The sequence below is a fragment of the Dermacentor variabilis genome, chromosome 5, assembly GCF_050947875.1.
Source record: "Dermacentor variabilis isolate Ectoservices chromosome 5, ASM5094787v1, whole genome shotgun sequence".
NCBI classification, from domain to species: domain Eukaryota; kingdom Metazoa; phylum Arthropoda; class Arachnida; order Ixodida; family Ixodidae; genus Dermacentor; species Dermacentor variabilis.
In genome coordinates this window covers 2828094-2841786 of record NC_134572.1, presented here as the reverse complement: position 1 = coordinate 2841786, position 13693 = coordinate 2828094, and the positions used below count along the sequence as shown (strand labels likewise).

General features: G+C 50.0%; 1 protein-coding gene and 1 non-coding gene across 4 annotated transcripts in view; both read left to right on the top strand.

Annotated features, from left to right (window-relative positions):
• Positions 1 to 13693, top strand: part of LOC142582172 (uncharacterized) — a 673231-nt gene that overhangs the window by 470479 nt on the left and 189059 nt on the right. The window lies entirely within an intron of this gene.
• On the top strand, positions 1361 to 1432 carry TRNAK-UUU (transfer RNA lysine (anticodon UUU)). Its single transcript has one exon. It is a non-coding gene; the product is annotated as a tRNA-Lys (tRNA).

Genomic DNA, 13693 nt, shown 5'->3' with positions numbered 1-13693 from the left:
GACGATCTTACGAAGATTAACTACATTATTGTACAGGATCCTGCATATTTCACTTAGCGTGTTTTAAAAAAGACTTTCTTCTTACCGCTGCACTGTCCTTGCTAACATTTAGCATAAAGATCGCACCTTGGGGCCCACATTGTTCACTCTAAAACTTGCTGCTGGTAATTGCCTGGCGTTTAAGAAAAAGGTGCGGATTTGCCTTCGCTTACGGGGATGCGAGCTGCTGCCGTGACGGCGCCAGCATGAACTTGCGTCGCCGCCTGCCGGCAGCTGCAGAATGGGAGGGACGTCAGGGAGGGTTGCCACGTGTAAAATGATGGACACGAAAAGCAGGGAAAAAGAAATTGTGCAACACGCAACATCACACCAATTATGTAGCATGCAATGAAGACCTATTCTACCGTATACTTTATGGAACGTCCTTTCTGCCTAGTTCTAGAAATCAGACTGCTGCTTCACCACCTCGTCGAGCAAGGACACGACATCACGTTGCAGTGGATTCCAAGCCACTGTGGCATTATCGGCAATGAACATGCCGACGCAGCAGCACAATCTGCACATGAGGAGGGCTTGCAAGACTCCATTCCATTCTCAAGAACAGACGCTGCAACGAAAATTCGTGTGCTTGCAAATGAAGCCATCAAAACCTTATGAAACACACCAAGCTTAAAGCATACACGTCTTCACCGACTAGACCCATCCCTTCGACTTCGACCACCATCTGGACTCTCGACTCGAAACAGCAGTAATTTGCCGACTGTAGCTTGGGGTCGCGTACACAAGATCCTTCGCCTTTCGAGTCGGTATGGACGACAGCGCGACTTGCAGACACTGCGGCGGCGAGGAGACTATCGAACACGTGCTTTGCCACTGTCCTCAATACAGCGCGCACCGGCTGTCACTAGCGACCGCGTTGGCATGCCTTGACGACAGGCCACTTTCAGAACAGTCAGTTTTGGAATGCCGACGTGAACTGTCGTCGCAGCAAAAGTCGGTCAAGGCTTTGTTGACTTTTCTACGTGACAGTGGCCTATTAGAAAGACTAGAATGACCCCATTTCGTCCCTTCTCATATTTTTTTCTCCCGCTTTTATTTTTGCCACGCTCTTCTTTCCGTCATTACTTCCCCTTTCCCTTCCCCTAGTGCAGTGTAGCAAACTGGAGGTTTTAAGTCTGGTTAGCCTCCCTGCCTTTCTCTCATTTGCATCTCTCTCTCTCTCTCTCTCTCTCTTTCTGCCGCAGAGAGGGTGTTCCACATCAGCGGCCAAGGTTTCTGAGTGGTGTGCGCTGGCTAACACTCCCCGAATTTGTTGTAGTAGTGAAATATAAATACCCAAGAAAGTTGATAGGGAAACGGCGCCGTGGTAGCTCAATTGTTAGAGCATCGTACGTTTAATGCGAAGACGTGGGATCGTTCCCCACCTGCGGCAAGTTGCTTATTCATTGACTTTCATTTCCATTAATTTATCACATCTTTAAGTTAATTAGTTAGTGCAAGTAATTTCTCCTATGTTGTCCATGGTGTCATTGTCTGTTGGCTTCTTATGACGGGAAAAATAAAAAATAGGGCCCCTCGGCTAACGCATTTCTTCTCGTTTATATATATTGTTACAAGCTGTCATGAATCACGCCTGCCGCGCAGACAAGCAGAAGAAAGAAGAAAACGACGTTGGCCAAGCTGCCGCGAGACCGCTCTTCAAGAACCGCGCCTATCAACCAGATTCATCTGGTTCTGTGTTAAACACCTCGTGTGTAACATTTGGTGGAGCTGTGCGGGGTAACTCCCACGACCTACAACGGAACCACCAGCACAAGAGCTACGCCGAAGCCGTCGCCTCGCCGGACTTTCGCCGTCGCGCTCCATCATGGCTACAGAGCAAAATACCCTCACCAGCAGTGCCTCGGCAAGCCCAGTCCCTATCCAGCACTACCGAAAGCGACGCACGTTCTCGGCGAAGGCAGATGAACATGTGGATGAGTGGCTAACCCATCACGAAACGGTAAGCCAATACAATAACTGGAATGCTGCCAGTTAGCTTAGGAACGTTGTTTTCTTCCTGGCCGGCACGGCGCTGGTATGGTACGACAACCACGCGGACATGCTAACTATATGGACACGCTTCGTTGAGGAAATCAAAAAGTGTTTCGGTGACTCGGACGCAAAGAGGAAACGTGCGGAACTCACATTAGCCCAGAGAGCTCAGGTACCCGGCGAGACTTGCACTACCTATATCGAAGAAATTTTGTAGTTGTGCCGAACCGTCAACCCTCACATGACAGAGGAAGATAAAGTGGGGCACGTGGTAAAAGGAATAGCGGAAGACGTGTACAACTTCCTCATTGGTAAAGAGAACTTGCACACTGTTTCAGAACTGATACGGCACTGTCGTACGTTCGAGGCGCTGAAGACTCGCCGAATTACACCAAAGTTTGGACGGCTGGCCAATGTAACAACTGTAGCAAGTGTTGACACGAGTCCTCCGCTCCCAGACCTTTCGTCCGCCATCCGCCAGATAGTCCGCGAGGAGCTACAGCGACATGAAGAACAGGCACGTTATGCGGCACCACGTTGCAGTCCCTCCGTTTTCCGAGACACTCTTTGGGAATCCCCTTCGGCTACTTGGAACCACTCGGTGAACGTCGCGGATCTTAACGGCTCCAGAGACGAACCGCATTACATTACGACCGAACCACCACGCAATGATTCGCCCCCTCAACGTTTTGATCCTCGCCCACGCAACTTTCGTCCACGAAGACTCGCCGCTACCTGCGACTTTCAAGGGGAAGAGCCTCGTTACCCTCAACCGATGTCTTCGGCAGAATACTTCAATCCGCATTCTGAAGTTCGCCCTTCGCCAATGTGTTACTGCTGCGGCATGCCTGGCCATATAGCTAGGTACTGTAGCCGACGCCGAGCATCGAACAACGAATCGTCAGCGCCGACTATGCGGTCTAGCGGTCGTACACTGCGCACTCAGTGGCCAGGAGACTCCACTTCAGGAAGTCACTTTCGAGAGGACCGATGCACCGCCCAGGAGACCTACTTTGGAGAAGAAAGAACCCGGAACCGCTACCGCTCCTCTGCCTCCGACCGTACTCTGACGCCACCACCAGCCTTCCGAGCCTCCCGATCACCATCCCCTCGGCCGCGATTCACGTCACCATCGCCTCGGCACCGTTTCGTGTCGCCCCAGCCGGGAAACTAGCCAGCGCGGCCGATGGAGGTGAGGTCGCTGGAAAATGTGTGGTGCCGACTCACCTACCTCCAATTATTCTCATGCTAAAGAATAAGGTTCATGTACTGATTGATGGGGTCTCTACAATGGCTTTAGTCGACACGGGAGCAACTGTCTCGGTCATGAGTGTGGGGTTTAAAGGCCTTCTGGGACGCAAGGTTATGTTTCGTTGGGACCAGTGCACAAGTTTCCGTGGAGTCAGTGGTGAATCATTATACCCGGTTGGTGTGTGTAACGTGGATGTGTCATTGGGTGGGAAAGCTTTTAATGCAGAGTTTACTGTTCTTCCTCGCTCCTCGCATGACGTGTTTCTGGGGATTGACTTTTTGCAATTTTGTGGTGCGAATGTTGACTGCCGGACGGGAGAACTCAGTGTTGACACCAGTGTTTCACCTGTGCTCTTTGAAGGTGAAGCTTGCCCGGAGAGTGTGCTGTGCGTGTCTGAGGATACAGTTGTGCCCGCCTTATCCGCGATGCGTGTTGCCGTCGCCTGTTCATCTCCGACTCCTATCTCGTTCGACGCTGCAGTGGAACCTGTACATCGGAACTGCCTCAAGAAAAACGTGTTAGTTCCGCACGGCGTAGTCTCAGTGACCAACGGATGCGTGGGGCTGTGGGCGCTAAACTGTTCCACTGAAGCGGCAGTGCTACCGCAAGGCCTAAAGATTGCCACGTTTCAGGAAGACTCGCCCGTATCGGTGGCAGTACTTGCAGAGCTCCCCGATGGAGGAGCAACCAGTGTCTCGAGCCCCGGGAGCTCGAAGATACTTTCCATGATTGACAAGTCACTCAGCGATCACGAGCGTCGAGTTTTGATGGCCCTGCTTACGAAACATACCTCGGTATTCGACTTTGCGCAGCACGATGGCCCGCCATCAATTTCAGCGTCCAGAACTCGTCACCGCATCAACACGGGAGCCGCCCAGCCGATCCGACAAAAACCCTATCGTGTATCCCCGTCAGAACGCAAGATAATCAGCGATCAAGTCCAAGAAATGCTATACAAAGGCGTCATTCGAGAATCATCTAGTCCTTGGGCAGCCCCCGTGATATTGGTGAAGAAGAAAGACGGTACGTGGCGGTTCTGTGTTGATTACCGTCGCCTAAACGCCGTCACTAAGAAAGATGTATATCCGCTCCCACGAATTGACGACGCCATCGACTGTCTCTTTGCGGCATCTTACTTTTCCTCAATCGATTTACGGTCAGGTTACTGGCAAATTCCTATACACAAGGACGACAGAGAAAAGACAGCATTTGTAACACCCGACGGACTATTCGAGTTTAACGTGGTGCCTTTCGGGTTGTGTAAAGCACCCGCAACGTTCGAAAGGTTCATGGACACGATATTACGCGGCTTAAAATGGGAAGTTTGCATGTGCTACTTAGACGACGTTGTGATCTTCGGGCGAACGTTTAGTGAGCACAACAAACGTTTGGATTTGGTCTTGAACTGCTTGGAGAAAGCGGGCCTTGTGCTCAATTAAAAAAAATGCCGTTTTGGGGAACGACAAACTCTTGTGCTAGGCCATCTGGTCGCTAAAGAAGGCATCCGACCAGATCCACAAAAGACTGCGGCCGTAGAAGCATTTAGAGTACCCAACTCTGTCAAGCAGTTAAGAAGTTTCTTGGGCCTGTGCTCCTATTTTCGCCGATTCATTCCCCGGTTTGCTGACATGGCTCATCCACTTACATGCCTTCTCCAAAAAGGCGTTCCCTTTGAGTGGACTGCAGATTGCGACTCATCGTTTCGCCAGCTCAAGTTCCTGTTGACATCCCAACCAATTCTACGGCACTTTGATCCTTCATCACCAACTGAGATTCACACCGATGCCAGCGGCGTAGGCATCGGTGCTGTGCTAGTTCAGCGTGTTGACGACAGTGAACACGTGATCTCTTACGCTAGCCGGTCCTTGAGCCGCTCCGAGCGAAACTACACAGTGACCGGACAAGAGTGTCTGGCGGTCATCTTCGCCGTGCAACGGTTTCGTTCGTATCTCTATGGGCACCCCTTCACTGTGATAACAGATCATCATTCGCTATGCTATCTTGTGAATCTGCGGGATCCTTCAGGATGACTAGCGCGCTGGGTCCTCCGTCTACAGGAATATGATTTCGTTATTTGCTACAAAACTGGCCGGCGACATGCTGACGCTGATTGTCTCTCTCGGATGCCACTTCAAACAACTGAATGTGATGCGGACAATTTTGATGAATACATCGCTTTTGTGTCCCCGGAATTTCCGGATATGGGTACCGTCATATACGAGCAGCACAAGAACGAGAGCTTACAACCGCTCTTCGCGGCAGCACAGGAGTCACCTGCAGGCAGTCGCTTTCGCCTACGTGATGGTGGCGCGCTGTATAAGAAGAGCTACTCGACCACTGGTGCACGCTACCTTTTAGTTGTCCCCAAGAACCTTCGCCACCAAGTATTACACGCCATGCACGATGACCCAACTTCCGGTCATCTTGGTTCCACGCGTACCCTCTACCGGGCTCAAGAACGTTTTTACTGGCGTAAGATGCGGAAAGATATTGAACGGTACGTCGCCAGCTGTTCTCAATGCCAGCGCTACAAGCGTCCGCCACAAGCGCCACATGGCCTGCTTCAACCAGTCCCCCCTTCTAGCGTCCCCTTTGAGCAAGTTTGTATAGATCTTCTGGGCCCTTTCCCGCGATCCTCCAAGGGTAATCGTTGGGTTATCGTTTGCGTAGATCACCTTACCCGCTATTGTGAGACCGCCGCATTGCCATCGGCCACAGCTACAGAAGTTTCTATCTTCTCGCTGGCTAACGTTATACTCCGACATGGACCTCCTCGCATAGTAATTAGCGATCGTGGGCGACAGTTTACCGCGGACGTGGTTGAAGAAACCCTTCGTCTGTGTTCATGTAGCTTCCGCCATTCAACGCCCTACCATCCACAAACTAATGGTCTGGTCGAGCGCACAAACAGAACGCTTGCCAACATGCTGTCCATGTACGTCGATTCAGCACACAAGAATTGGGACAGTATCTTGCCTTTCATTACCTGTGCCTTCAATACCGCGAGACACGAGACCACTGGTTACTCACCATTTCTACTTCTGTGTGCTCGTCCGCCGCGCTACACCCTCGACACCATATTTCCCTACTTCGCTCATGACAACGAATCAATTGATGAGATCCTATGTCGAGCAGAAGAAGCGCGACGCCTCGCTAGGCTGCGCACCCTAGCATCGCAGGACCGGTCCAAGATCCGCTAAGACGGGCGTCACCGCCACGTTTACTTCGATCCTGGTGACCTTGTGTGGCTCTGGACGCCGTTGCGGAAGCGTGGCTTGTGCCAGAAGTTTCTCGCCCGCTACGTCGGCCCTTACGTTATTCTGGAGCGCCTCAGCGATGTAAACTACCGCATTGCGCGTCTCACGAGCAGTCGACGACGCTCGGCCAAGGCTGAAGTGACGCACGTTGCGCGTCTGAACCGTTACAATCCACGAGATGACTGACTCGCCCGGCGGGCTTTGTCTGCCAGCGGGGAAATGTTACAAGCTGTCATGAACCACGCCTGCCGCGCAGACAACCAGAAGAAAGAAGAAAACGACGTTGGCCAAGCTTCCGCGAGACCGCTCTTCAAGAACCGCGCCTATCAACCAGATTCATCTGGTTCTGTGTTAAACACCTCGTGTGTAACAATATATATATATATATATATATATATATATATATATATATATATATATATATGTGTGTAATGTTACATACATGTGTATTATGTTATGCTTTGAATGTCCCGACCATTTTCTGGCAAGTATTATTTATTGATCAAAGATAAGTTGCCGATTCCGTTACGCAGTTTCTTCTCTGCGCCCGCGGCAATAAACTTGGACAACTGGGAGCGGATGCTCAGTCTGCGCGGAGAAATCAATTCATCCGCTTGGCAGAGCCGATGAACACAGCCGAGAGACGAAGAGAGCAGGAGCCGGAAGGCGGGGATAATCGCGGAGGCAGTCGCAGTCTTGGGAGAGTTTGCGGAAGAGCGCTAGCTTTGAGTGATGGGCCGGAATTGGCCCGAGTGAAGGGAGAACAGAATCTCATCATTCTTGGCGACGGCCGCGGAGACTGGCATTAGCAAGCGAACCCCTCCGGAACCGAGTGAAGGTAATAGATAGACGAACAAGTAGGCCGGCTACGGGGCAGCTTGTAAACATGGCAACAGGAAAAAGGGTCTCCAGCATCCGGACATGATTAAAGAATGTACGATTCGACTAGCAAAGGAAATACCAGTGTCTAGTGCGCCGTCATCACCCGTGTTACGCATGCAGCACAGAACGCACAAAAAGAGCTGAGAGTAGAAAACAAAATGCAGAGTAAAGTAAGGGGACGCGCTTTGTTGCTATAGCTATAAGGATATAACGTTAGGCGAGTGTAACACATTGTTTTGCAGTGACTAATACATGTTTGAAAGAGAGCTAAAGTGAATAATCACCAAGAGGCCAGTGCTAGCGAAAGACGCAAAGTGGATACATCGAAGGGCAGACGAGATGCGCGGTAAAGGGAAGCGAGCCAGTTTGTTTTGTGGCTCGAGTGTCGATACGTAGAATGCGCGGTAAAGGTGTTCCAGCATTCGTCTGTGTGATGCTGAACAATGTCGAAACACGCATGCGCTTCGAACTGCTGCATGAGGAGCGGTGGTGATACAGACAGCCAGACAGTCGGCCGGAGCATTTCTTTTCCGGGATACGAATGTCAACTTCAAGGATTGCTGAATTCATATGATAGAGCAGGCTACAATTTACAGGATTTATCGCTGTCAGAATTGAAAACTCTATTGCTGTCACCTCTTTAGAGTGCGTTTGTGAATGATTAGTAATGCATGTTACGTTCTTTTTTTTTTTGCTATGTTACCAAGTGCATATCATTTAATTATTTCAATTCCGCAGTGTGTTTTGCGTTGTTATTACTTGTGGAAATATTTCATTGTTTTTCATATACTGTATAACTGCAATATCTTATGGCCATTATATAAATATAATTTATGTGGCGCTTGATGTGTTACCCCATGCAGCCATATTGTACCTAAGGGGGTGAGGTTACCTCAAGCCGCTTCTGTGCAGCTTTTTTCCCCTCATCCCCCTCCACCTCTGTACCTCTCTCCTCTGTACCTGTGTGTGTGTGTGTGTGTGTGTGTGCCAATGGAAATAAATAAATAAAATAAAATAAAACTCCCTCAGAAATGTCTAGTAGGAAGACTTGCTTGTGGACCCATATAATCAGACCACCTTTCTTGTCAAACTGTCTGCTTCATTCATAAAGGCTATAAGGGCAACGTTTTAACATGTATGGTTTAATTACAGGCAAGTAAAATGTTTATTGCAACAACTCCAAGTAAACAGATTCAAGATTACAGACACGTAATCAACGAGAAGAAAGGGGGTTAACCGAGGGGCCCGATTTTATTAATCATGTCATAAGAAGCCAACAAACAAAGCCATCAAGGACAACACAGGGGAAATTACTTGTACTTACTAATTGAAATAAAGAAATTATAAATTATTGGAATTGAAAGCGGATCCACTTTCAATTCCATTAATTTATAATTTCTTTATTTCAATTAATAGGTACAAGTAATTTCCCCTGTGTTGTCCTTGGTGTCTTTGTTTGTTGGCTTCTTATGATAAGGAACGTAATCAAGTAGTATAGAAGGCATACGTGAATATATAGGGAAACATCTGCAACGACTTTAGAGCTAACTTGCTTCTTCAAAAGGCAAGCTTTGTATCTTTAACCTCCAAACAAAGCACTTCAACCTCGCAACGGCTGTAAGAGTGGGTACCACTGGTCACGCAGTGAAAAGGAAATAGCGCCGCTTCCTGTCATTTTCTCGCGCGTTATCGGCACAAATCCACCTCAACTTACGACCACTCTATCGCTCACGTATCAAGAATTAGTAAACGGGCGCACTTTTAACCAATGCGCAGAAGCATGTCTGATGCACAGCACTGGTATGTTCGAAGCTGAACGTTTCGTGACGCTCCGCAGAGTAAACCAGTGACCAGCCATAATACGTTTTTGCTGCAAGCTACTACAAGCTACAGAACATCTGCGTTGGCAGCATTTTGCGCTGCAAGAACAAATTTAACGCAACTAAGTACACCAGTGAGCGACTATAGGCAGAACATAAATGATCAGATAGTGGCCGCACCGAGGAACGTTATCGAGTCAGAACCATGACGAGCCGCTGCTACAAAGTGAATGACAAATAAAAAGTGATGAGAAAACTATACTCACATAACTAAATACTATTTAACTCAGCGGCTAGCCCACTTCTAGTACCTGCACCATGTACGGTGCTTGCTCCGTTTGGAAAAGACAAAATGAGCTCCAAAAGCGATTACAAGTCCTCTGAAGCTGTGGCTAGATCTCGGTGTCGTTCACCGAGTCACCGTCTACGATATCCGCCGGTTCGCTGAGCCGCACCGCGGCGTCATGCACATTCATTGTAAACACGGGGGTAACTTGGGCAAGCAATAGACGCGTCACCACGTAATCAAACATGGCGCCACTCACCGGATCGCTACCTTTTGCAGTACTCTACGCCAGATGCCTCGTAGCTGCCAGGGCGCTGTTGCTTCTGCTAAACAGGAGCGGCCTTGCATACTGCGTCATACTAACATGTCGCACCCGCGCGTTGTCAGAACACCGTCCGAGGGGTTTGAGCACAACGCTAAACATGAACCTTTCCTCAATGTTTCGTCTGTCCCACTGTCATATGCCAATGGAACTAAATCTGTCTATCGCTGTCCATTGTGTGTGTGTGTGTGTGTGTGTGTGTGTGTGTGTGTGTGTGTGTGCGTGCGTGCGTGCGTGCGTGCGTGCGTGCGTGCGTGCGTGCGTGCGCGCGCGTGTATGTGTGTGTGTGTGTGTGTGTGTGTGTGTGTGTGTGTGTGTGTGTGTGTGTGCGTGTGTGTGTGTGTGTGTGTGATTAGAGAAACACCTGTGTGTTGTCATGCGCTTGTTGCTCCTCAGCGTCCCATCACTGTAAACATAAATGAGCCTGAATAAGCGTTTTTATCGTTGAATGCTTTGGGAACCTTTATAGTCCAATATATTTACTCGATCACCATAGTAAAAAAGCATAAAACATGAGTATCCCTCGTTAACCAAATGACCGAGGGAAAAAAACGCAATGGCCGGATATCAGTCCTGTTATGATTGGGGGCTCAATCCCATCGTTCGTGATCCGTTGTCAAGATTGGAGTCGGGCATGAATTAGAAGGTAGCTGGCCCATGCCGTTGTCCAACTTATCAACGCTGCGGACGTTGATGAAGGGAAGGACTGCTTCTCATCGAGAACGAGGAATATGGGTTTATTTAGAGTATTTACATGCAGTTCATCAGTCTAGCATGACTGCGAGAGAAAGTCCGTCAGCCTAACACGACTGCTTGAGAGAGTGTCTCAGTCTAACATGACTGCTTAGGAAAGTGTCTCGAGCATCCGTACAACAGCCGTTTATAAAAACTCGGTCCTCCCCCGATTCAAAGTTGGCGGAAACGTTCGTCCAGTCATCGTAAACACGCCGCCTCTCCGCGGGACGGTTTACACACACACACGCACACACACACGCACACACACACATAGGTGCACGGTCCGGAGTCGACGTCAGGGGGGCTTCGTAGAACTCGGAGCCGACCCGCGCATTGCGCCCGGGTAGTCTTTGTCTTGCGTCTTGGTCAGCGCGTGGGAAGGGGTGTCCGACGACGTTACCGTGGCAACTCCCCCACTCATAGCAGATGAGGTCCGCGTTGGGGAGTTCGGAAACAATAGTTGGCCCGCCGAACTCATTCAGTCACAACGGCGACGAGGCTAGAGCGTAACGGTGGCGGTTTCAGCACAAAGCCTGCTTCGTCAAACGCATTCTAGCTGAAGCGACGGAGAGTGGAGGACGCGCGTATTGTTCCCGACACAAAGTCGACTTAGTCACGCCGTGGCTAGAGGTTGGCGGCGGCGCTCCAGGAAAGTTGCGGCCACTGTCGCAACTGGACGGCAAAACTTGCACTGCAGCTGGCCGTTCTTAACAGTCCATTTACAAATGGAAGTTCATTAGTGTGAAAACCTCGAGCCATGAAATGGATAGAAAACGTATTTCCTCCGCGCACGGTAAGCACAGCTTGTAGCCGGCATAGGTATACGATATACGACGCACAGCGTTTTTAAACTCCTCGGCGCCAAATGTTATTTCGTCAGCGGGAACGTATTCAATACATAAACGTGAATTCATTCCCAACACTCGTATACATATAGGTGCGCTAAAATCGGCCGTGAACGGAGATTTTTTTTCCTCGCGGGAAATCTCATACGTAAATGGAGTAAAATAGAAGCTAGTGCGGCAGTCGCGTAAGCTAGGCGCACTGGGGTTCGTTACGGCTCTGCTATTTTTTCTGGGACACAACTATGGATACTACTCTGGATAATCAGCACTCGTTTCCACACGCCTTTGACGTCACAGCCCAGACAGCTGGATATCTGCTCAGCACACGACGGAGACCGCCTCGGTGACGGCGGCATGAGGACGTGACTCGAGGCCCAGCATCCGTGGACACCTCCAGGGCATGAAGTCTCCCTTCAGTGGAAGGGGGCGGGGCCATCATAGGGCGGAGACCAGTACAGTGCACGCAAACTTACGCTCGCTCATGTATTCCAACTGCCTTGTAGCGAGGAAAACCTGAGTCCCAAAATGTTTTTATGGTGCGGCTCCAGTCTTCTATGTGTGCTTGAAGAAGCTGCCATTCTGCTCTCGAAATGACTTGATAGCCAAACGTCGATTTCACGGAATTAAGAAGCCCGCGTATACAGGCGATATTGCCGCGCGACTGGCCGCTAGAGGCAATTTGCGTGTATTCGCGGGCTTCTTTCACGCTCGGAAAAACACTTTTATGTAGCGCGTATCGAGCAACAGAAAGCTGTACCGGGAGTTTTTCATGTTTCTCTACAATTTTGTCATTGACACTTTTCACCTAATTATAATCTTTGAGAAGTTGATTAATCAATTAAAGGGGCCCTGAACCACCCCTCGGGCTTGGTGAAATAACATAGTCCGCGGGTAGCGCACGCTGAGGTGAATGCCAAGTTTTGCTGTCGTACGCGGTGCATGGAGCTCGCAAGCGGATCGCGAAGTCACCTTTATCTCAAGCTCTCTTTTTTTCAACCGAAGGTCCTGTCTTCACTCTCATCTGGACGCAATATTTCGTCATCGTACGCTTTTATTTCGTCATTACCTTAGACGGCTGCTATTGGCCGATAGCCGACATCAAGCTGCGGTCGGCTACGTGGCGTTGATACTGCAGCCGCCGCGGAGTGCCGCCACGAGTCCACCGGCTAAGTGCACTGCGGCTCGCTGACGATAACCGCGTTTGGCTTATGTTTAGCGCATCGTTGGCACCAACGGCAGAAGTTGCGGCGTCTACATTAACATCTAAAATGAGATTTCGACTGCGCCCCACGGTGATATTTAGAAGGCGGAGCGTTGTGGGCACGCCTCACCGTGCCGTAGCCTTCTCAGTGCAAGGCATTGAAGAAGGAACGGGAGCACAGCGGAGGCCATGTTTGATTGCCAAGAACAGCGCTACTCCTGAACGCATTGAAGTACATTTTGCGGCAAAGTATTTCTGAAACATCCTATTTTCACTTCACATGCCTTTCTCCACTCCGATAAGAAGTGGTTCAGGGCCCGTTTAAGCCCTCTTGGCCGGGCAGCAGCAATGTCATTTATGCACGCGCGACGACCCTCGTCCAGCGGAACCAACCTCGCATTAGTCAGATCTTTGCATTAGTAAGATCTTGATGAGGGCTAGTTGGTTCTTGTCTGTGCGCTTGTCTGTGGTATTTGTTTCCTTGAGTCCTGGTCTTTTTCGCGCTGTTTCACCTCAGTTCTTCGCATTAGTCACCTCAAGTTAAACGTGGTGAAACAATTCGAAATGCATAAGCGTTTCTATGCTTACCCAAAAAGAAAACCGTCCGTCCCTCCTTCCGTCCGCCCCGTAAAACAACCGCTTTCAACATAGCGCCCGCAGCAGCGAGCGAATTCACCTTCGTGCTGTCTCTCGTTTTAATGCCATGGAGCACAGCGCTCATGGAGCTCTCAGCACACGCCGCATTCAAGATACGGTCCACGCGGCCGTGGCGCACGCAGTCACCGGCAGAGTACGTTTGCTCACGGTTCATAGAGGTGCGACGGGGATGGATAGGGCGCTAAGCAGCGATAACGGCTTATAGTGATCGGAAGGTCATCAGCCTACCTGGCGGCGTAACCTGCAGTACTTTGCTTGCGTTGGTAATGCACTTTGCGCCGCCGTCGGCACCAATTCGTGTTGCCGCAGCGCTGTCGTTTGTACTGGCCGGATCAAGTTTCATAACACTGATAATGACACCGGGCTGCAAGGAGATGAGCAAATGGCATAATGCTTACGCAT